This window comes from Lissotriton vulgaris, chromosome 10 (assembly GCF_964263255.1).
Source record: "Lissotriton vulgaris chromosome 10, aLisVul1.2, whole genome shotgun sequence".
NCBI lineage: Eukaryota > Metazoa > Chordata > Amphibia > Caudata > Salamandridae > Lissotriton > Lissotriton vulgaris.
In genome coordinates, this window is record NC_141698.1 from 865,609,604 (window position 1) to 865,635,143 (window position 25,540).

Here is a 25,540-nt window from a genome sequence, read left to right on the forward strand (position 1 = left end):
CCACTAACAAATTAACATCAACATTTAACTACTGTAAGAACGTCGAACATGTACTACGTGAATTACATCGAACTGACACCCATGTTTAAAGAGCAATATGTGTTAGAGATTGTAGTTATACACTTTCGACACCCCACAAAATCACAATACTCAGCGCCACTACCACTACAACCACCTCCACGGACCTCTCCTTCCTACTACCACAGAGGCAGCGCAAAACAGGACAAAACACCTTTCTAAAAGAATACATCCCTTCAACAGCACTCTAGCTTAATCTACAGAGATGTGACAACCAAGTATGTAAAAGGGAAAGAACTCGAACATCAACAATAATGTACACAACGCTAAGACTACCAGTGAAATACTATAAACAATTCACTAAAGAAATCAAAAACTTGTCAGTGTGTAGGGTAGATATACCAGTGATACGTGTAGTGTACTGAATAGTGGACGCAACAGATTATCTCAGACACTGGGGAATATTTAATTCATGTAGCTGTGTTCGCCCCCCCCCCTTTGAAACAGAAGTTGAGTAGGCTAGTCCAACGTAAACAACATCAACATAGGACTATAAATAATTAGGCTACGCCTTGGGCATGGTTCACTTCTTCAAAGAGAAAAGACGGTGGCGAAGCGAAGGTCCCCACCCTTCCACATGGCTGCCACCATGACCTCATGCTTCTTTGATACAGGCCGATTGCAAACTCAGCGCCACAGCACCGCAGACTTATGTCTGTATCGACTAGTTGTTTCCATCGACACTGCGGACAGCAGGGTCCACTACTTGAATTCAACTTTGGATCTAAATTTGTCTTCAGTATCTGTGCTGAGAACTGCCTTCAATCTATTCTGCGGTCAGTAGAGTTGACAACTTGATACCATACTAGTTGAATTCAGCTTTGCATCAACACTACGGACAGCATTGAATCCAGCCTTGCTTTATTTAAGGCAGAGACAATTGTACTGTGTCCTCAGATTCTGTGACAAAATAGCATGCTTTGATCTTTGTGTCAACTACTGCCTGAAATCTACACTGTGTACACCAGGGTTCACAACTTGAATTCAGCTTTCCATCTACACTACGGACAGCAGTCAAGATATCCTTGATATATGTAAGGCAAAGAATATTTTCTTAAAGGATGCCACAAAAAACATTCCTCAATGACTGTAGTGAGTTCTGTTTTCAAATGTACACTGCGATCAAAAGAGTTTACCACTTTAAACCAGTGGCACATAAGCACTACAGACAACATAAAATTCAGTCTCGATTTATTTAGGGCAGAAAAATAGTACTGTGTTGTCAGATTTTGTTAAAGTATGTAACAAAAAAAACATTCAGCGATGTGTGTGTCAACTACAGCCTTTGATGTACTCTGCAGACAACTTGAAGTCACCTTTGCATGCATACTCCGGACAATAAGGAATTCAACCTTGATTAATTTAATGCAGAGACAATTGTATTGTATGTGTTCAGATTTTTTCAGATAGAATGATGATTGTACATCACCCATTCCAGTGGACAAGAGACATTTTACCATGCGCTCCCCCCAAACCACGAATCATCACAAGGTACACACACGCTGACTTCTTTCGGTACCTCTAAATCACTGCACCACAAGTCATTTCCCAGTAGCCTTATTAAAGCAGAATTTACTAGGCAAAAAACATTGCTCCCAGTATAGCCCTCCTGCATTACGCATTATCGCAGGGTACGTACAAGCTCAGCGCCAAAGATACTACTAACTCAGTGCACCATAAATCATCGGAAAGAAGAGTGAACAGTTTTATGTCAGCAATGAGGCATACTGTCACTTTTAAGTGGAATTCATTCAAAATCCAATCAACAAAAGACATTACTCCAATTACTGTCCCCCCTCCCCCCAGACCATGCATCGTGTATGTATGTATGTATGTGTGTTCTTATATAGCGCTCGACTTACCCTTGGGCATCTCGGCGCTTGCATTGGGAACCCGTTCTGGCTTTTCCCTGTGAGATAACCCGTACGGGGCATCTCCAAGGTGAAAGCCAGGCATACCGCCGCAGGGGGGGCGTAGTGGAGATTAAGCAAGCTATTGCCTAGAGTTGCAGAGTGTGAACCCGTGATTCAAGTAGGCACCGAAGTGAGAATTATCGAGTCCGTGGACACTTGGGCTCAGACCCTGCCGCGTCAGGAATTGAACCCTGGTCCCGGGTCTGACCTCTGCTTCAGGGTATGCCTCCTCTAACCAGTGAGCCACACTTTGCAGAATATGTACACGCTAAGCACCAAAGATACTAGTAACTCAGTGCACCAAAAATGATTATCACGTGGCCTTACTAAGGCACCATTCTCAACACTAACTCAGTGTAAACCAAAGTAAGTATAACACTATCAAACCCTTCACAATATCCCTTTATTATGCTTCCTTGAAAAACTTATTTTATATCACTTATACATTTAGTTGAATAATAAAATGCACGCTGCCTACATGTTCGATCTTCCACTTCCACTATGATTGCTGATGATGTAATCCACCCTAAGATCTACACTGCAGACAGAAGGGTATGCAACTTGAATTCACCTTTGCATCCACACTATAGACAGTGGGAAATTCAACCTTGATTTATTTAATGCAGAGAGAATTATACTGTTTGTATTCAGATTTTGTTAAAATAAGTGAAAAACACATTGTTCTATAACTGTACTGACTACTAGCTTCTATGTACACTGTGCACAGTAGGGTTCTCAACTTGAATTTACCTTTTCACCTACACTACAGACAGCAATAAATTCAGCTTCAATTTATTTAAAGCAGAGAAAAAAATAGTGCTGTTGCACTGCTAGTATGTGCAAGCACCTTCAATAGCTGCGTCATGTGAACTATGATAAGAAACAATGTACAAGATTCCGCCAAAATGTACCTCCACCACCAGCAATACTAAGTACCTCCGGGGTACCACCTTCAACATCGCCACAAGACATACGTCCCCAATTTGTGAAAGTTACAATGCACTGCATGAAGAGGAATCATATAATTTGTTATGAGGAGCAATCAGTAAACCTTGTTTTCACAGCAATTAATAACCAATGATGCTAGCTTTTTTTCCCCCCTCAAACTTCATATACTCCAGTATGCAACAGTGAATGATTTCAGTGCAACCCGTTCAGACCACGCATCATTGCAGGGTGAGCACACGATAAACACGAGACTAACCACTAACTCAGTACACCGTAAATATTCGCCACTTGCCCTTGTTAAGACAAAATTCAATAGCAAAACACATTTTTACCAGTGCAGGTTACCTGAACCACGCATCATCGCAGGCTCCACACAAAGCACCCCTACGCCAGTCCACCACAACTCATGAACTCTTTATGATAGAATCTTCTGTGTATTATTTGACATACAATGCTTCTACCTTTGTACAGATATTTAGTCATAAACCGTTTATGATTAAATATCTGTATATGATATCATGATTACTATTCTACTTCTTACCAACAACAACGTAATAAAATGGAGTTGAGCACACGTGCCCATACCCACTTCAACTATCTATCTGTGTCAGTGTATTTATTGTGTTTGTAAAATGCTCCTCCTCCGCCCTACCACATTATATTGTGTTATAAATGGTGTATGCAACCATCTTACCTGTGAAAGTAAGTGTGGGGTAATCCTCCTTTTTTTTTTTAGCATATTCAAATAGCGCAAAATCAACCCAAAACTAATACATTTTCAGGCACCTGTACATTACGTCGTTACTCTACAATACCAGGATGTGGACGCAACTCCGAGGCTCGAACACTGATTTCCAGCTCCAAGTTCTACAGTGTACCTGAATAACCACATACATATATATATATATATATATATTCACTAAAAAAACCATAGGTTTCACATCAGTTATAGTTAGCTGGAAATTTTACTGACATAAAACCAAGGAAATTCCACGTTATAGTTAGTTGGACTCACTATAACTTGCGCGCCTGCAATGCACTGCTGATGACGTCACATATTACATCACTCATGGCATGGTCAGTGACATCACTCATGACATCACTGATGACACCATCCAGTGAATGTGTGTCTTTATGAAAAATAAATATGTTTTATATTTGTATTTGTAAAGGACGATGGAAGAATAAATGGTTAAATAAGTGTGTAAATGGATGTTTTTTTTAAAAGAATTGATTGGTTAACTGCCTTATTAAGTGTATCTTAATGAATACATATATTAACGAGTAATTTTTAAATATTTAAATATATGTATCAGTGTTTCACTTTGTGTATAAGTGGCTGCATTGGTTGGTGACTGACTCATTGTTTGTATGTGTTTTGAAGACAGCATATGTGCAGGACTGTATGGGTGGATGAGTGTGTATATGTGTGTGTTAGTGAGTGAATGCCTGTCTCACTAGTGTCTTTATGAGTAACTACATATGTTTTAATCTTGTATATATGAGCATTGATGTATATAAGTCAGTATATGTGAGAGTGAGAGATTGAAAGAGTTCCTGTTTAAATAAGTATGTGTTTCTATAAGTGATTGTTTAAGAGAGTAAGTATGTGTAAGTTTCCTTAGAAGTAATGTGCTAATGTATGTATAGCTGTATATGCAAATACATGGATGTTCAATAGTTTATTTGCATGTGTGAGTATGTGCGTGAGTAACTTTTGTAAGACTGTCGGTGTGTAACAGGATGTATATGTGTATCACTATATATGATGAGTGAGAATATGTATGAGTGACTATATAGAACTGTTGGTGTATGAGTGGATGTGTATATAGATGGTGGAATTACTGAATTGGTTATTGTAACTGGTATGGGTATCTCCATTTTTTTTGAAAATGTTAGTTTCTATTGTTTGAATATGTGTTTCAATGGTTACATTACACTGAAAGGAGGTCTATCAGTCTGTCACAAGGATGGTGTCATCAGTGATGTCATGAGTGATGTCACTGACCATGTCATGGGTGATGTAATATGTGACGTCATCAGCAGTGCATTGCAGGCACGCAAGTTATAGTGAGTCCAACTAACTATAACGTGGAATTTCATTGGTTTTATGTCAGTAAAATTTCCAGCTAACTATAACTGATGTGAAACCTATGGTTTTTTTAGTGAATTTAATAGGTTTTTTAAATGCTAATTCCTAACTATAACTGGTGTGAAACCTATGGTTTTTTCAGTGAATTTCATTGGTTTTTTAAATGCTAATTTCTAACTATAACTGGTGTGAAACCTATGTTTTTTTCAGTGATTTTCAAACGTTTTTTAAATTCTAATTCCTAACTATAAGTCTCACTTTATAAATAAGACTGTTAGCACTCTAGTTGTTCTTTAGAACACTCTGGTACATTCTGTCATGTGGCTACAGTTGGGCTACATCTAGCTGATATTTGGGCTACATTTGGATTTTTTGGTCTCTGGTGGCCATCTTTGGGCTACATTGGGCTACATTGGGCTACATTTGGGCTACATTTTGGCATATATATAGCCCAATGTAGCACAATATATATTTTTTCAAAGTTAATTTTCGTAAAAACCACTTAAGAATAGGGCTAACAGTCCCTACAATTTTTCCCATTTTTTTTTTTTATTTTTTGCTTTGGAGCGCTCCCGGTGCGCTTCCCGGGGAGCGCCCCGAAAAGCGTACTTTTATAAAGCGCCCCCGGGCGCGCTCCGGGGAGCGTCCCTTAAGCGCCAATATCGCGAAGGAAAACATGATCGTGACGTATCGCGTAGCCGCGTCCGCGTGATACGCACGGCGTAAGCGCACCCGGAAGTACTCGAGCGAATACGATCGCGCAACGTAAACATCCGACGCGCTTACGCTACGCGACCCGGAGCGCCCCCGGGCGCGCCCGGGGGCCCGTAGCGTAAGCGCGTCGGGTCATGTGACCTGAAAATAACACTTTTCATTGGTTCATAACAGTTTTAGTTTCATAATGATGAAGCCCCTGGTCTTGTGACCTGAAAATAACACTTCTCATTGGTTCAGGACAGTTTTTTTTTCCAAATGATGAAAGACCCCCACCTTTTTTCCTTATTCTGACTTTGTCCTTTGACTGAGGAAGACCTGTTTGTACATCTCTGTACCTTTTTGATCTTAATAATGGCTTCAGTAGCAGCAGCAGCTGGTGCATCTGCCCCACCACCACCACCACCTCCACCAACAGGACCAGCTCCAGATTATATTGGTGGTCAAGAAGAGGAGGAGGAGGAAGAGGAAGAGGAGGAGGGGAGGAGAAGATGGATGCCTGAAGAAAATACCCCATACAAACCCAAGCCACACATTGTATGGGAGTTTTTTTCAATCCCAGAGGGCAAGAAAAAAGTGAATGCGGCCAAGGTAACTTGCCTAATCTGCAATGAAGAACTCTCACGGGGCAACCCAAACAAAAAATATTCATTTGGTAACTATACCATGATTCGTCATATGACCCGAAAGCACCCAAACAACTACTCTCGTGCAGAGCTCAGGGAACTGGCCAGTAACCTCCCCCAGTCGTCAAGGACCACCTCCCAAAGAAACCAACCCACTTCATCGGGACCAGAAACATCAGAGATGATGCCTTGTATTCAGCCAAGATTTGCTGATTTTAAAATCACTTGTTCTGCATGTGGCAAGCTTATCGCCTATGGTGAAAAAAGCGTAAAGCTCATCGTCCTTGCAGGTGATAATCACAAGTGCCCCAAAAAGAAGTAATTTTTTGGGTTTTTTGTTTTTTTGCTCCAGTTGAGCCAGTTTCAATTCCCTTTTTTTGTTTCTCCCCCTAAAAAAATACAAAAAAATAAAAAACTGTTTTGAAAAGCCAAAAAAAGTACAAAATGTTCAAAAAACACAAAAAAATATAAAACAACAAAAAGAAGAAAAAAAAAGTTCTTTGTAGAACTACCTCCAATTTCTAAATAAAGGCTTCGTTTTTTAAAAACTCTGTCATCTTTTTCCCTCAAAGTACGCTCCCCGGGCCGCTCCCCGGTGCGCTTACCGGGCGCTTCCCCCGCGCAAAACGAAAAAAAAAATATTTTAAATGCCCCGCGGGGCCCTTTTATAGCCCCCACATCAAACCTAGGGGGTCAAGGGGGGGTCTACCCTGCCCCCTTATGGTCATTTCGCTCTTTGTTTTGCCCACCTCTCGTGTCTCGATCCTACCGAGACTCAAGATGGCGGCCGCTCCAGACTGTTTCGAATGTTTACAGACACCCGAGAGCCAATCAGCTTTCCGTGCGCACCTCGCGTGGCGTGCCCGGTGCGCGTACCGGTGCACGTACCAGAGCGCGGCTATAGATATATATTTTTTTTGAACCTTAATTACTCAAAATCCACTGGAGCACATATCTTGAGACATAGCAAAGGCACATCGGGCTACCAGTCCCTACAATTTTGCCAAGTTTGGTGGAAATCCATTCAGCCGTTCGGGCTAAAAGTGAAATCGACCGCCCTATGGAAATTAACATGGGGAAAACGCGTTTTGGGACCCCCTTTTATCTCGGCCCCCGCTTGACGAATCCCCCCCCCAACTTTCAGGGAAGGACCGGAACGCCGCGAGGCCATTTTGAGGAAATTGTGAGGCAGATTCGTCAACCGGCGCCAAAGTTATTCCAAATAGAATTTTGAGATTTAACATTGAAAAAAATCCTAACTATAACTACCTACTGGCGACCGCCAGTAGGTAATTATATATATATATATATATATATATTAATTAGCTGCCCTTCTTGTGCCGAAAACTGCAACTTAAACCTTTCACAGCCCTGTATTACTACAGCTACAACACTCCACCAAATGTACAACAAAGATTCATAATTTTAGAAATGCGTCATGTCCACCATCTTTTATGTATGCAACTATGAACGAATATAGAGTCAGTGATACCCCGTACCTTCCATGTTGGCCAAGTTGTGGAACTTTACAGATATAATAACACATTTCTTTTTAAGACCCGGGTGACGTCAGCACTACAAAATGGATTTGATTTCTCATATAGCTCACAACAGGACCACGCCCATAGCTCCGGAATCATGGTTCAGAGCCTCGCGCTGCACTGGCACATGTCAGGCCAGCCCACTCCACTTAAGCTTCCAGGGAAACAAAACAACAAAACATTGCCCAGATTTAATTTCTTATATCCAGGTCTTGTTGTCAGAACAGCACACACACAATCCCTCATGGCTGGTATACACCCATACCACACCCATCCAGCACCTGCGTCACAACACACGTGACCCTACCAATTAAAAAGATGGGGCACACATGCTTTATGCCATTTTAGAGTTGCTCCCATCCCAAGCGCTGTGATGGCCCGTCCTAGTTTTTCAAACGCCTCATGTAGAAACTACCGAGTAGGGGGGCCTACCACTACGTGTGTGAGCTCTTTGGTCACTGAGTTAGGGTTACCAGAAGCACTGAGCAGGTGAGGAACTTGGGATGATGAGGGGAGCACGAGTATGACTTTAGCCATACCGATATCAAGACTCAGCACCATATATGAGACTTCTTAGTGGCAGATCGGGACTACATGATGCAGAAGGTGTCCTGTCCATGAAAAGGTGAGTAGTGAGGTCTGTGTGCGCATCAGAGAGAGTTGATGTGCTGCAGCAGACTGGATACAAATAAGTGACGCAGCGATTTAGACAAACGCAGTCCTATATAGTGTATCAAATTACATGTACATATTTTTTTTCCAATAGCAGAAACATTTTCATAATCGCTGTAACGTCTAGAATATAACCTATACAAATAGTTCTTTTAAATGTGAGAGGTAACGTGTGTGAAAGGCCGATGTTATTAAACTCCACATTAAGAGAGTAACAATTAACAAATATAACATCTTTTCTTTTACTATCTTTTAGATGTAGACCTTCAGTTTGCATTATGTACCAGCACGTGGTGAAAAACACACTGGTGACAGAAAGTTGAGCTGCGAATATTCTTTGCAGTCACTCTCTCACTTCCTGTCTCCTTTGATAAAAACATTACACACAATTTTAACTTCCTTTATATCTTACAGGTTGTGTTTCACAAATTGGCGTCCCCCGCACCCACACCTCTAAAACTCAACGTTCGAGGATTCTGCGATGAATTGTGGCCATCATAAAAACGTTTGAGAAGGCTGCTACAACAAGTGTTGCACCATCTTTGAATCACGCCAATGGCACAAAGTGAGCAAAAAAGCTTCTTTCCGAAACAACGACAAGTCATCTGTGAAAGGAGAAAGTGGATAGTGTGCAGAAGCTTTACTGCGTAGGAATGTACAATTACCTCCGAGCAGTGACAATAGATAGATTACAACAGTCTGAGAGGCAAATCTTCAAGCCCTTATGCCACTTTTGTATGAACTATACTATGACTAACTCTATATACTATATTTCAGATCACTAAACTGGAGGGTGCACTATGAACCAGAACATACTTGGACACACAACCAAGGCAAAAGGTGAGCTGCAAGTATTTTCCCCACTATTAACTGCTCCATCTATAACTTTCACTCTCTCACAGTTTTAATGTCGTTTTCTCTGTCTTTCTCTCTCTTCCTCTCACATCATTTCCCTTTCTCTTTTAAAGTTATTGTTAGTGAACAATATTTTGTTCAGGCTTGTGAAGTCAGACTTCCGTAATGTTTAATAAAACAAATATGTTTTGCTGCATGTTATTAAATCAACCTAGAATAAACTGTGCAACATCAACACATGGGACTAACAATATGCTTATTTGTGTAAAATGCTAAAGAAATAATACAATAATTGTTGTCTATTGTCTTTGTCATATACTAACTGCTGCTGTCGAAAATAATAGCATGTGCTTTTAAATGTGCTTCCGTCTTGTCTTTTCTGTGACAAATGCAGTTCCAGATCGGATTGGTACATCAAAGGTAATATATGCTGCTTAAATGTGCTTTTGCTAGGTAACATAATTAATGGGTTAACATTTAGCAAAGGGGTGGGTAACAGAACAAATGTCAATTCTTTATTTATTTTAATTTATGTTGTATGTTTGTTTAAATAATAGTTTACTGAAAGAAGCAGAGAGTTGGCTGCAGAAAAATAATGCATTCTGAAAAAGTGACGCAAGAAAAAGTGGCTCAGAAAAATTGACGCTTTCTGAAAAGAGGCCTGCTGATGTAAAGCCACACAAGAAAACTTATTTTGAAAAAGATGAGAAGCCTATAAACTTGTATTGTGAAAAGTTTTTGAAAAGAACTGCAAAAGGCAACTCTGTGGAGAGGTTTGCTATTGTGCCCACGAGAAGTTCAGAACGGACAGGCTCAAGGCCAGGATGTGAGTCGATGCATTTTTTTGTGCACTACACGAACATCTTTGCTACAAAATGTAGCAGCCTAAGGAAGTGCCGCCAGGACTCTGTGCATGAACAATGGCTTTGTGTAAAAGGCCGGACCTGAGGTGGAAGATGTCACAATTTACTGTGGCGTGAGGTGGTTCAGCCAATGGGGAGCCAGCATTCAGCTGTTGGAATGTGAAAATAGTTAGTTTAGCCTTAGTTTTAGGGTATTAGAATTGGCTCAAGGAGCAGACTTTTGCATTCGCTTCTTGATTCCAGAGGGTCGTGTTCTGCTGACTGACGAATGCACGTAAGGAAAGGAGACTTTAAAAAGACTTTGTTTTCAGGCGATGAGGGTAGAGACAGGGAAATAGTTAGGGTTTGGAAATGCTCTTTCTCACTTATTTCTGTTAATGACTAATATTTCTTGAAACAAGCTCTCTTTATAAATGCTGAATAAATCTTTCTTTATGACATTTTCTAATACTTGTTTAATAAAGTTCCAAAGCCTACGTTTTCATGAATATGTTTGAATAAACTTACTAAATGTCAAGCTGGTCATGTTTATTGTAGATAGTTTAAACAACATATTAGATTCATTCGCCTCATGATTCAGCTGCTCTGTTATTTTTATGGGCCTGGTATTGATTGGTAAGTATGGTGGTAAATGGTGACATCATTTATGCAGAATTTTGGTAGGAGCGCTGGATCAGTTTTTGGTAGCAGAGGACGGTTGCATGTTGTTCTTGACATACATGACATATGCATGTTAAATACATGTCAGTATAAGTCATAGGATTATTATTTAACATATGTTGAGATTTTGATTTTGTCATACTGTTATATGTAGTTGTAAGGGTTTTTCCAGCACTGAGAAAAATTCCTGGTTTGCCATGGCAAAAGAAGTGTGGCGCTGTTATCAGGGTGCTGGTTTCAGGTTACACAGTTCATTTGTTCTGCTTCAAAAGGTGATATTGTTGCATATCACTGTGTTGTGGACGTACAACACAAATTTAGGGTTCTAGGTGTGTTGTGTAAATTGTATGTATGATAGTGAGGATTGTCTATGAAATCGTAGCATTGAGTATAGGGACTTGGAGCCTGTTTTAAAACTCTCTGTGAAAAGAGTAATAGGATTTATCCAAGCTTGTGTGAAGGGTAAGCGTTGTTTTCTCTTCTAAGGTTAGAGTCTTAATGAAGAAAGATAAGCGTTGTTTTCTTACTGGCAAAAGAGGTTTTCTTTTAAGGTAAAGTCCTAAGGAAGAAACAAGTATGCATGAATAGGGGTTTCCTTTGTATGAATGTATGTGTAAATGTGGTAGAAATATTTTTCTGGAGAAGTAGCGTCGTCTATTTCAAATGAATGAGTAAAAATCTGTGTGTCTGAGAAAACTACTGTCCTTTTTAGGGAAGCAGGCTAATGCTTCGTTTTGTGTAGTTATTAAATTGTTCCAAAAGTGATTGTAAAGCGCTTTGGAGCCTTCGGGTAAAGTCTGCGCTATTTAAATGTAATAAAAGTGTTTTGCGCTATTTTTAAAGCATTCTGAAGTGTCCGGATCGAAAATTGTAAGGGTGGGGCTGTTTTTGTGAGCGAGAGCGCGAGGGGAGAGCTTGAAGCCACAGCGGCTGTGTACGTCAGAGCCGCCGCTCTCTAATTGGCTGAGGTGTCCGTAGCGTCATAGCAAAGCAGCGCTATGATTCGCTGAAAGCGTTTAGGTATTTCAAGAAGTGGCCGCGCAGTGATTGGCTGATGCGCGTTGCCACTGCCTGCCGAGTTGTGTACACTTACGAGTGTTCCTGCTTTGGTTCCCTTCCTCGTCGCGCTATTGTTCTAATAGAAGAAGTGTGTCAATGCTGATGCGTGTAGCGAGCATTCGAGCGTTGCGCGTTGTATTGAGAGCACATTTTGTAAAGGAGGCGCTGCTTGGAGCGTGAGAGACTGCAGCAGCAGTATATGTCACAGCAACAGCCGCGCTGTGATTGGCTGAGCGTCGTGAAAGCCGTGCTGTGATTGGCCAAGGCATATATCGCGCAGTGATTGGCTGAATGCGTGTTGCTAATGCCTGCCGAGATTGTTTACATTTGTCCCCGGTTACTTTCCTCGCTACAGCCGCGCTATGTGTCACAGCTGATGCGTGTGATAGCCGTCGGCGAGCGTGGCGCGCTGTGATTTCTGGAGCGTCTTCTGAATTCTGTGGTCTTTCTGGTTCCTGTCTCCCCTCGGTGGTGAAGGGAGCATTGTGTTGGAATTGTTTTGAGAGGGGCCCTGTTGCCCCCGAGTCCTCAAAGCATTTCCCCATTTCCTGAGGAGTTATTAAACATTTTTCTTTGTCGTTTCTATAGCACTCTTGTCCTTCATCTAGGTGCATCCCCTCCTCCATAAAGCAATGGGACAGTAGGTGCAGGCTGTTGCATATGAATGCTCTGATGTCTGAGTAGCTCAGATCGCCAAAGGAATCCCTCCCACAAATAGGACAATGAAACGCCCGCTCCCCGGTGTGTGTCTTTTGGTGTGTGGTTAGGTGTGTTGTCACTGGATGAATATCTTAAGCAGCATATAATTTATTGACAGCAGCGTAGCAGCAATCCATTACTAAAATAGACAGAGTGTATTAGGGAGGTCGCGTTATGTTCAAGGTGATCGCACGCAGAAGTATAATTTAATAAAAAAAATAAAAAATACACAGTCCTTGTTTTGTTTTCAGGTGGTTCTGACCCTGTTTTGATTTATTAGTTTCCATTTGGTGCTTTCAGTTAGTTCATTTTTCTGCTGCCCAAATTAATATGAGAACACAGGAAAAAGAGAAGGGCTTTGGGAATTAATTAGTGATTTTTGTGTGTTAGTTAGCTAGTGGTCAATAAAGTTAACAATTTTTAGTGGTGGTCAATTTTAATAAGGTGATTATTTTTTAAAAATGGATAAATATTATCTAAAGAAAGAGGAAATCTTTTTCTGGTATCAGGAAATGAAAAATGTATTGAAAAATGTTGAAAAGATTGTTGCTATATGTGAGAGCAAATTAATGAATAAACAAGTGAATATTGAAGTAACTAATGAGCATAATGAAGATACTGAAAATAAAGATGCAGTTTTAAAAGACATATATTTTGAACGAACGGCACCTCCCCCAAAAGAAATAGTTTTTAATGAAAATTCGATTCCCGAATTGGCAAATCTAAATATTAAACCTGTCAGAATAGAGTTTATTGATCAGTGTAAAAATGATGTTGTATATACAGATCAGCACAGAAAATCAAGCAGTCCCCCAGAACAGATTATTGTAATGCCAAGAGTCCCAGTTCAGATTAATAGAGTCCCAGCCCAGACCCCTTCTCAAGGTGTCACGACAGAAAGGTATGATGAGATGCCTAGTACTTCTGGTATTAATATTCCTGGTCATGTAAATTCTACAAATGGTTTAATTGAACAGTTAACAAGAAACATGAAAGCAGTGACAGTTCCTGTGACAATTGGACCTGTTCTACCAGTGCTTAGAAAAGATGAAACTAGTTTCACGGCTTTAACGGTCCCATTGAATTCTGAAATTCAACATTTTGTTGAAATACGTTATTCTAATGTATCTAAAAGTCAGCTAGTAATGATTCCAACTAAGCAAGAGAGAGTGATGACTCTAGATTCAGCAAGTGAGGACTCTGATGTTGACCTGAGTGACCTGACACAGCCTGATGAGTACAAATTACTGGATGATGCTACTGGATGATGCTGTTGAAGAAATGGCTTTTGATTTAGAAATTGATTTGAGAAAACAAAAGCTGTTTCAGAAAAATTACAGAATGGATTTCTCTGAAAAGGAGATTGAAAGCTTGGACAATACAGGTAGAATTGCCTATGTAAAAGATTTAATTTGGGCTTTGAGAAAATGGGGTAATCAGAATAAATGGAAAACAAAATGGATGAAGAAAAAAGAGAAGGAAAAAGCGTATTTAGCTTTTGTAAGTGAGTGTAAAAATCCACAGATGCAGAATGAGATAAATCAGCAGCAACAGCTACTAAATCAACAGCTACAAATACATGAGATACCTCCGCCGCCATTTCCAGATGAAATGTACAGAATAGTACAGGACCTGAAAAAGGTTAACGAGACAGTTATCCCTTGTTGTTCTATTGTGCCCAAACCAGCAGAGATCTTTTGTCAGATACCAAATGATGCTGAGTGGTATTCGGTCCCAATGCACCCAGAGAGTCAAACAAATTTTGCTTTCAGGTTCCAAGTGAGAATTTTAGCATGGTGCTGCCTTCCTCAAGAGTCACCTGCAAAATTGCAGTTTTGTAAAAAAGAGGTTAAATACCTTGGACATAGAATTGCAAAAAGAACCAGACAGGTAACTATTGAGAGAAATAAAATGATTCAGGCAATGGAATTCCCAAAGACACAAAAACAGGTAAGAATGCTCCTAGGCATGGTTGGATACTGTCACCAATGGATTAGTGGTTTCTCAGTAATTGCGAAGCCATTGCAAAGATTGACAAAAGCAAATGAAAAAGACCCAATTGTCCTGACAAAAACTGAACTTGAGGCCTTTGAGCAATTAAAAAAGAGTTTGTGTGAAGCTTCTGTTCTGAGCATGCCAGACTTCGAATCACCTATAAGAAATGTTATTCTAATTAAAAGGTTGATAGATGGAATTCAGCTTCCTGACCAAATAGCAATGATAAAATATGCTGCAATTGGAGAGAAAAATGATTAAGTCTCAAAAGGCAAAGAGCACGCAGGTACCATTGCTAAGTTTTGTGCTCAGGAGAGGGTTGCAATCAGTTGGGAAAAATGTAATGAACATGTTTTAAGCATTCTCATATTAATCTTTGTAATTCAGACTTGACAAAAATGAAAACAATTACAAGATGAGGCAAATGAAGAGGAGAAAAACACATGGCTCAAAGAAGGTTGCAGACAGCGAGAGGAAGATGACATTTGGGTTTACAAAGGTAGCAGACCTGTTATGCCCAATTGCATGATTGCTGACATGGCACGGATGTACTATGGTCCAGGTCATTTAGAAAGAGACACAATGATTCAACTGTTCAGGGAAACATGGTATAATCCAAAGTTCAGATTAGTTGCGGAGTCACTTTGTCAAAGATGTCTGACATACCAGAAAGACAATCAAAGTCAAAAAACAATTGAGAATTTGGGAACCATAGGCCGGGAGGGTGGGCCATTTATAAGTATTCAAATAGATTTCTTTGAAATGCCCCAACATAACAAACTGAGATATGTCCTATTCATCTTTTGTTTTTTTTCAAAATGGGTAGAAGCTTTTCCAACAAGAAAAAATGACACGAATACAGTGGGAACAGTTGTGATTTAAAAAAAAAAAGGAGCAGGCTCATGATCTATTGCCAGGAGACTGGGTCAGAGCAAAGGTTCATCGGAGGAAGAACTGTTTAGTACCCAGGTGGCAAAAAGCAAGACAGGTGATACTAGAATATAAGGGTCTGAAGAGGTGGGTGCATGCAAGCCACACCATTCGTGTACCACCTCCTGATAACCCTGATGAAGATAGTGACGACACTATAACTGATTCACACTCAGAAGAAGAACCTGAAGATCCAGATTCTGAAGATCGACAAGAAGGTCGACATCTGGAAAATTATGATGCAGATCAAGCATCAAATGAAAAAGATCTAGAAATTGTTGTTGTTGATTCAGAAAATGATGAAGATGTTCTAGGAAAAAGATCTGAAAAAGAAACTGTGTCAGAAGAGATTCAAGTTCAGGAGAGTATTGAAAAGCAGATTGGTAGCTCTGAAAGCAGGAACGGAGATTCTGGAACTGGGAAGTTAGAAGTAATTCCAGAAGAGGAGGACGAATTGCCAAGTACCAGCTACAGAGATGTTGTTCCTAACGGAGTGAAGCTGCCGAGTAAAGAATATTGAAATCTCTGAAACTGACTCAGATGAAAGTGATGAAGAGTCTGAAATAAGAAAATTCAGAAAAGGGCTTGGAAAGCTGAATGTAATGAAATCGAGCCTAAAAAGAAACTCTTGAGAAAAGGTGATGTCTGGCCAAAAGAAGACGTGAAGTGCAAGTTGGTGAAAAATTTAAAGAACAGATTAATGAGATATCAAGGAACTGACACACTGAATTTTGGTGCACTGCAAATGATATAGTCAGATGCGAGTGAGTCTCGTCTTTGGACAGTGTGGAAAGGTAAAATATGCACGGCAGTCCAAGCCATGGAAACGCAACTGCTGCCAACAATTGAAAGGCGGTCCTGGGGCCCTTTCAACATGGAGCCTGGCAGGGCACTGGATTGTGATATTTAGTGCACCTTGAACTTCGTGCATTGCCCAACTTATTATGGTTGTCAATATGATATGTGAAAATGTTCGGCAGTTTAGAATTATTGCTAAGTGACTACCAATCCCACAATGCATTGCATCTTATTTCACTCACCTGAGGAGAATTACTCTTTTTGTGGCTATTTATGATGAGTCCCTCATTAAGAACTTGCACTGTAATGCTGTTGGCTCGTGAACAAGGATGTAAGATTTGAAACACGTTGGGTCCTAATATTCAAAGGAACTGACACGCTGAATTTTGGTGCGCTGCAAATGATTTTGTCAGATGCGAGTGAGTCTCGTCTTTGGACAGTGTGGAAAGGTAAAATATGCATGGCAGTCCAAGCTGTGGAGATGCACCGCTGCCAACAATTGAAAGGCGGTCCTGGGGCCCTTGGAACATGGAGCATGGCAGGGCAATGGATTGCGATATTTAACGCACATTGTACTTCCTTCATTTCCCAACTTATTATGGTTGTCAATATGATATGTGAAAATTTGCGGCAGTTGAGAATTATTGATAAGTAACTACCAATCCCACAAAGCATTGCAATTTTTTTTCACTCACCTGAGGAGAATTACTCTTTGTGTGGCTATTTGTGGTGAGTCCGTCATTAAGAACTTGCACCCTAAGGCTGTTGGCCCGTGAACAAGGATGTAAGATTTGAAATGCGTTGGGCCCTATTACTAAAAGGAACTGACAAGCTGAATTTTGGTGCGCTGCAAATGATTTTGTCAGATGCGAGTGAGCCTCATCTTTGGTCAGTGTGGAAAGGTAATATATATATTACCTACTGGCGGTCGCCAGTAGGTATATATAGTTAGGACCTAGTTACCATAGGAAATTCCAAACATTCTATTGGAAATAACTTTAGCGCCGATTGAAGGATCTGCCTGTAATTTTCCTTAAATTTGCCTCGCAGCACTCTGCTCCTTCCCTGAAAGTTTCGCGGGGATTCGTTAAGCGGGGCCGAAAGGGGGGTCCCAAAACGTGTTTTCCCCATGTTAATTTCCATAGGGACCTTTAGACACGGCTACAGTCCGAACGGCTGGATGGAATTACACAAATTTGGCAGAGAGGTAGTCCTCAGTTCCAAATTGTGCCTTTTGCTTATATGGTGTCAATCTGTTCAGTAGTTACTGAGAAAAATTATGGTTACTGTCATTTATATATCTAAGGGCGCGGTGGATGCGAGGATTGGCATCGTAGCATAAGCGCACCGTCCCGATCATGCGCTCAATGCTAATTGGCTGTCAAGCGGTTGTAATCATTCAAAACCAGGAACTGTTGGCAGCCATTTTGTGCCTCGGTAGAAGCGAGGCTGCGGAAGTCAGTGGAATGTGTTCAAAACTGAGAAAGGGGGCAGGGTAGAAGTAATTTTACTCTCAGGACCTGCTTAGGGGGTCCAAGAAGGACCACCAGGGCCCACATTTTTTTAAAACCGGGATGCATGGACTGTGCCGTAAAATAAAGATTGCTTTTCCACATGGGGAGTTGTATGTTGGTAGCTCATGATGTGGAAAAGTAATGCCGAGCCCCAAACGCGTAGAAGTTGTGCATTAAATGGTAGGGCCTGGTATGCAGGTGTGCCTTTGCTATGTTTGTTGTAAATCCCTCTAGTAGTTCTTGAGAAAATTGAATTTGAAATTTTTCAAATGGCATTTTCTATGTGACCTTTAGACACAGCTACAGCCCGAACGGCTGAACGGAATTACACCAAACTTGGCAAAATAGTAGGGACAGGTGTGCACTAGTGCCTTTTCTATATTTGGTGAAAATCCCTCCAGTAGCTGTTGAGAAAATTTAATTTGATCAAATTATATATCTATATGCGCTCACCTTACGCGCACCGTACGCATACGGTACGTGTACCGTACACATACGTGGGCGTACCCTTACGTGCGCAAGCGAGTTTCTGATTGGCTGGCAGTCGACTGTCAACATTCCAAACTGTCCAAACCAGGAAGTTTTGGCCACGATCTTGTTTTTCAGGAGAACTGAGGCACATGAGAGCCCAAAACAAGAGTGGAAAACACGAAAAGGGGGCAGGGTAGAGACCCCCCAACCCTCTAGCCCTTCTCAGGGGTCCCAAAAGGACCCCCAAGGACAAAAAAAAATAATAATCGCAGGGTACTTCGTTCTGGGACCCCCTGAGAAGGGCTAGGGGGTCGGGGTCTCAACCCTGCCCCCTTTTTGCGTTTTCCACTCTGTTTTGTGCTCTCTTATGCCTCACTTCTCCTGAGAAACAAGATGGCTGCTCAGGTGGTCCCAGAAGGATAATAACATATATAAACGTTATCCGCTAATAGAGTTAGCATTTACAAAATGTTTGAAACTTATTGACAAAAAATATAGGTTTCACGCCTGATATAGTTAGGATTTTAGCATTTAAAAAACCTTGCAAATTCACTGAAAAAAAACATAGGTTTCAAGCCTTATATAGTTAGGAATTAGCATTTAAAAAACCTTGCAAATTCACTTAAAAAACCCTAGGTTTCAGGCCTTATATAGTTAGGAATTAGCATTTTAAAAACCTTGCAAATTCACTTAAAAAAAACATAGGTTTCAGGCCTTATACAGTTAGGAATTAGCATTTAAAAAACCATTGAAATTGCTCCTATATAGTTAGTTGTACTAACTATATTTCGCGCACCCGCAATCCACTGCTGATGATGTCACATATTACATCATTCATGACATGATCAGTGACATCACTGATGACATCACTGATGACATCTCAAATGACATTACTGATGACATCACTGATGACATCTCATTTGACATCACTGATCACATCACTGAGGATATCATTCATGTGATAATACAATGTACCTCCTCACACTCTAATATAACCTTTGATACACCCAGTGTTAAATACAGACTACCATTCTTGAAACCATTGACACACCAATACCAGTTACTACATACGCACTCACTGATTCCTAGGTCTACACACATTCACTCATTCACCCATAGAATCACTCATACATACAGTCACTCATCAATACAACACTATCATATGCACTCATACACCTATACAGACGCTCACACACTGCCACTCATCCATGGAGTTGCTCACACACCTAGTCAGTCATGCAAAGAATTAATCACACTTCCTTTTCCTCAACTATACAGTTATACACACAACACCTTACTTATTCAAACATATACTAACACATACTTACTCTCTTATAAAATCACTAATACAAGTACACAATGATCCATGTAGCCACTCGCACATTCATTGGCTCTCATGTATAGTCATTTATATATGCCAACTCTCACATGCACTGTGTTTTACATATGTACTTACTTGCACATGTAGCACTGAGATATCCATTCACTCACCAACACACCCATGCACACAGTCAACCGCCTATATAGCTGTTTCCACATGCACTCTTAAACTCATACACCTGGTGAATCAACTGCTCACACATCTATGCACAGAGTCACTCACCTCCCAGCCACTCACACACACACTCAGTCTCCCATTCAAATACTTGGGCAACCAATCAGTAACCAATATAGCCACTCATATAGCTACTGATTAACACATGCAGCAGCTTACACAACAACAGACATACTGATGCACACATTCAGACAGTTTAGTCACTAACCCATGCATTTAGTAAGACACATTTAATCACTCACTCATACAATCAGTCACGCACCTACTAAATCCTTCATCCAGACACTAATTCATCCACTCATTCTTCAATATGTAAAACATATTTAAACTTTACAGAAACACACAGTCACTGGATGATGTCATCAACCAACAGCACCACCAATGCAAGCCTCAATAATTGCAAATATCCAACCAGAACTTAGGAATTTGATGATGCAATGCATTCGTTGCCAGAAACTAATAGCCTTTGGATAAGAGTCCATTCAAGTTATCCTGCAAAAAAACAGGAAGCATAGGTGCACCCCATCATTTTTTTCTTTATTTTTCATAGTTTGTTCCGGTTGAACATTTATCTGCCTTAAAAAGTGTATTTTTTTACATCGTTTTTCAAGCAAAACAAAAACAACAACAAAAATTAGTTCTTTTTAGAACTACCTCTACTGGTTACAGAAAGAACTAAATTTCTATGTTTGTATGTAAAAGTTTGTCATAGTGAATGTCAAAATGCTAAATTTATAAGGATGTGTTACAGCATAAACCTATAAGGTGTTTACCTATAGTATACTGTACTACTTCCAAAGCACTGAAATGTAACATATGTATATAAATATGTTACAACTCAATGGGCCAGATGTACGTAATCTCGATTTACCTACTCATAAATACTGAGGGCCCGATGTAGGTAATCCCAGATTACCACTTCTTAATATACAAAGTACACAAAGAGCTAGTTGTTTTACTTTTAATAAAGCTTTTAAACTTACATAGACTCTGTGGTTTTTGGTCAAGAGTGAGTGAGCAAAAGGGTTTGCAATTTGGAAGCATGAGTCTGTGACGCTGAGAGGTCGAGACTCTGACTCTGTAGTCTTATGTTCTGGGTTGTATAATCATTGGGGATCATTGCCGCATTCTGGAGCTACATATTGACTCTGGCACACTAGCTAGTCAGTAAGGAGATTGGGGTTTCAACTTCTGTTATGACTGAGGTATATGGAAAGTCTAACTGCTCCTATTATCACCAATGCCCTATTTCTTGTCCATAGTTCTGTATGTGCAGAATAGTCCCTGCAACAGTAGAAGTATGTCCTCCTATCCAATCAAAAAGTAAACTAGTGTCTTATTCTTGGTGGCCATTGACATTTTATTGTTGGGAATTGTCAAAGCATAAACATTAAGAAGACTTCAATAGACATTATGGACAACCCAGAGGACTGCACTCTAGAGCACTCTAGAGCTATTGCTGAATAAGAGTTTTGTTTAACACATTTTGCCAACTGTGCAAGCTTAGCTAGCTACACAGGCAGACTAATAAAATAGTAGTAGTACAGAGAGTCACAGTAGCGGCAGAAAAAGAATTTAGAAATAGCCTACAAGAAGATCAAACACGATTTAGGAAAAAATAGAATTATGATGAAAGTTTGGATTAAATAGGTGCTGTAACAGTTAGGGAAGTATAATTACACAGTAGTATAATTATAAAATCACCAACATATACGCTAATTTTTCTGGCAATATAAAATCTGGCAATGATTTTTCAGAGAATGAAGATTACATCTGCACTTCTATCCACCTGTGTGCCTTCTCTGTACCTCCAACTGAAATCTTGAAAAAAATCTGTAAGGGGATTAAATCTGGATCACCCCGCGACCCCGCACCTCCGAAAATACTAAATGCTAGCCTCCCGGTCCTGGAGCCGCACTTTAGATTTATGTTGGAAACATCTTTCTCCACAGCCACCCTCCCTGCTGACTGGAAACAAGCCATAGTGTTTCCCATTAAGAAAAAACCGAATCTAAGTCAAGACATATTGGAGAATCTCCGCCCAATTTCCCTACTCCCCTACCTGGCCAAACTGGCCGAGAAAGTGGTCAACGACCAACTAATGACCCATCTCGAAACCCAAAAAACCTTTCACCCATCACAATCGGGTTTCAGAACAGGCTTCTCCACAGAGACTGCACTTCTAAGAGCTACTGAAACTCTGCGGGAGGGAGCTGACAAAGGCAAAACTATGGCCTTGATCATGCTGGACCTCAGTGCCGCGTTTGACACTGTAGCTCATTCCATACTGCTACAGTGTCTAAACAGAGCGGGAGTCACTAAAGAGGCTCTAGGCTGGCTGAAGGCTTTTTTAACCAACAGAAGCTTTCAGGTCCAAAGAGGGATCTATCTCTCTGACAGTTTGATCTTAGAACAGGGGGTACCTCAGGGCTCTGCCCTGAGTCCCACCCTGTTCAACCTATATATGTCTCCTTTGGCAGAGGTGGTCCAATCGTTCGGCGTAGAGCTTGTCTCTTACGCCGACGACACTCAACTCTTGATCTCCTTGTCTCAATCCCCCTCCTCTGAGGCAGATAACTTCAACTCATGTATGTGCAAGGTGGCTACATGGATGAACGAGCATTGCCTCAAATTAAACGGAACAAAAACAGAGGTACTCGTCATAGGTGGTAACAACACCAACTGGACCAAGGATTGGTGGCCCTCATGTCTGGGATCATTACCCACCCCCAGTCAGGAGGCCAAGAACTTGGGTGTCTGGATTGACACCAAACTTTCATTTGACAGTCATGTCAAAAAAACAGTTGGAAAATGCTTCGGAGTGATGAAGACGCTCCGTCGCACCCTGGATCTTCTCCCTCTGAGTTCCAGGCGCACCATGACGCAGGCTCTTATCACATCCCGTATTGATTATGGGAATGTGCTTCTTTTGGGCACCTCAGAAAAAAACATTAGGAAGTTACAGGTCCTACAAAATTCAGCAGCTCGCCTCGTGCTACGACTCCCGCGAAGAGCTCCTTCTAAACCTTCCTTGGATACGCTACATTGGCTGCCCATAAAAAAGAGAATAATATTCAAGGCCCTTCTCTGGTGCCACAGAATCATTCACCATAGAGCCCCCTCCTATCTGTCTGACTTAGCCTCACCCTATGAACCTTCCAGATCCCTACGCTCGAAGGGAACAGGTTTGCTTAAGATCATGCGCCCAAAAAAAGCCAGACTTGGAGGTAGATCCTTCCGCATTCTCGCAGCTAAGGAGTGGAATACCCTTCCTATGAATATCAGACAGGAAAAAAGTGAAACATCCTTTAGGAAACATCTAAAAACATATCTTTTCACCACCTAAACTGTCTGATGCTTTGCTCCATCTAAGCAACACTCTTCTCCATAGCGCGGGGACACGTCGAGAGACGTCACCAGGCGCTCTATAAGCTCCTATAATTATTAATATTAACAGGAAAACTTACTGGGGCCAGCAGAAGAGCCCTCGGCGGACCGATCCTGGCCTTTCTGCTCCGCCGGTGACGCCACTGCCACCTCTCTCCTCTTGCCCCTGGGAGGATTGGATGTACATGAAAGAAAGGTACAAACATGGATGATTGTTGTCAACGAAATCAAACATTTCAAAAAAACAATAACAAATTATTTCGTGGAAATAAACAACAATTGCATTAAATTTATTGACCTATCTGATGTGGTCTACTAGGATATTAGTATTGCTGGATTCGCAAGCCGTCTACTTGGAAAGTTATGTAACTCACTGAACTAACTACAAAAGGTTCTACTAGGACTGGCAGCATTCAGCAGAACGCGAAGTGACAGACACAGTCCGTCATGATTACAGACCACTAAAACATTTCCTTCTAAATAACAAGTCATAATATACTCATTCAACCTATCAATTCACCACCACTATCTCTTCTCAGTGGCAGGAGTACAAAGGAAGGACTGGATTTGAGTCTCTAGCAAATGAGCACAAAATATAAAACAAGTAAGCATAGTAGCTCCGCCACTGACAGAGCAGGCGAGCACTTGCAATCACAGAAGCTTTAGAAACATAATTTACCTGCAATGTAACCAGCAGCATTCTTGCTCTTCGGAAAAAATGTATATTTGCAATATAACACGGAGCAGAAGAAAACAAAGTAGTTATTTAGCTACTAGTACTCACCAAGCCCAGGGATCTCGACGCCAAGCAGGTCGAGCAGTTCTTGTTCCCAGTCCCGGTCCAGGATGTCGGACCACCGGTGAGTCACCTGGTTGTAGGTGCGCCAGACCCCAGACTCCCGATACATGGCCCGGCACACCTTACCACAGAGCTGGCGACGCTCCCGGAGGCCATACCCGGTGCCGGGCCTGCCGCGATGGTTTGTGGGAGGTGGCCCTGTACAAACCACAAGGGAGCCGGCTACGGGGTGCGGGACTCTTCCCCTTCTACTTGACGGCTACCTTTGTCATTGTCTTGGGTCAAAGAAAGGAAAAATATTAAAGTATAGGGAAGAAAAGTAAATAAAAGAATAGAGAGAGCTAAAAAAAAGTAGTTATTAAAGTAACAAAAAGTTGAAAAAAACACAAAATATAGATGTAGAAAAATAGATAGATGATGAGTAAAAAAGATTAAAAAAAAGTTCAAACAAACAAAGGATTACAAAGATTAAAGCTGGATAGAAAAAGCATGCCCAGAACCATAGCAATTAATGAAAAACAAGATAGCCGCGCCCATTGCAACCACATGGGCAAGTTTGCGCGATATTTCCCCCATGAGCACGCAAAAATGGACGCTAACGTGCAATCTCACCCCGCAAGTAGGGAATGCACAACGCGAGCATGCAACTAGAGCCCGCAAACAGAAATACGCAACGCGAACACTGAAAACAAAATGGCCGCGCCCATGTACGACCGCATGGGAAACTAAAAAAATCTGCAATCTCTCAAAAGTTCGTGGATTTGGGCGACCGCGTCTACGCTTTCGCAAAATTCGCCCATACTTAGTGAGGTCCATCATTGCCAGCAGCCCTGCCTAGAGCACCCTCCTGTTCGGTCCTACAAGGGGTATATTCACGACCAGCATACACTGGATGAAAAAATGCTGCATATCCGATAGGCGCATGCCCACTTCATTAGAGGTTCCTTCTAGGTGCTTACGTCATCAGAGCCACCTACGCTATTCGAGTCGCCGTGTAAACGGGAAATGGGTATTTCTGGTTTGCATTAAGGCATCCAATAATAAAACAGCATTAACTTAATCAGGCAGTTGGTTCTCTCCAGCGCCATGAAAGGACTAAGCAGCATCAAGCACTATACATGACTTTGCTGACTCATCTCAAACACAGATGCCTCCACTCCAACCCTCCCCTCCTCCCCCCTCTAAAACTTGCCGGCCCCCTCTAACATTACTACATATGTATTTGTAATTATGCTTTTTGTAATTCTGCCTTGATTGCAATATGACCTCACAATCTGGCAGATAAAGGAAATGAATCATGTGGCTTTACCTGGATACCAAGATAACACAATTTGCTTAAAGACGGAGGAGGCATCGGTTCGAATTCAGGGC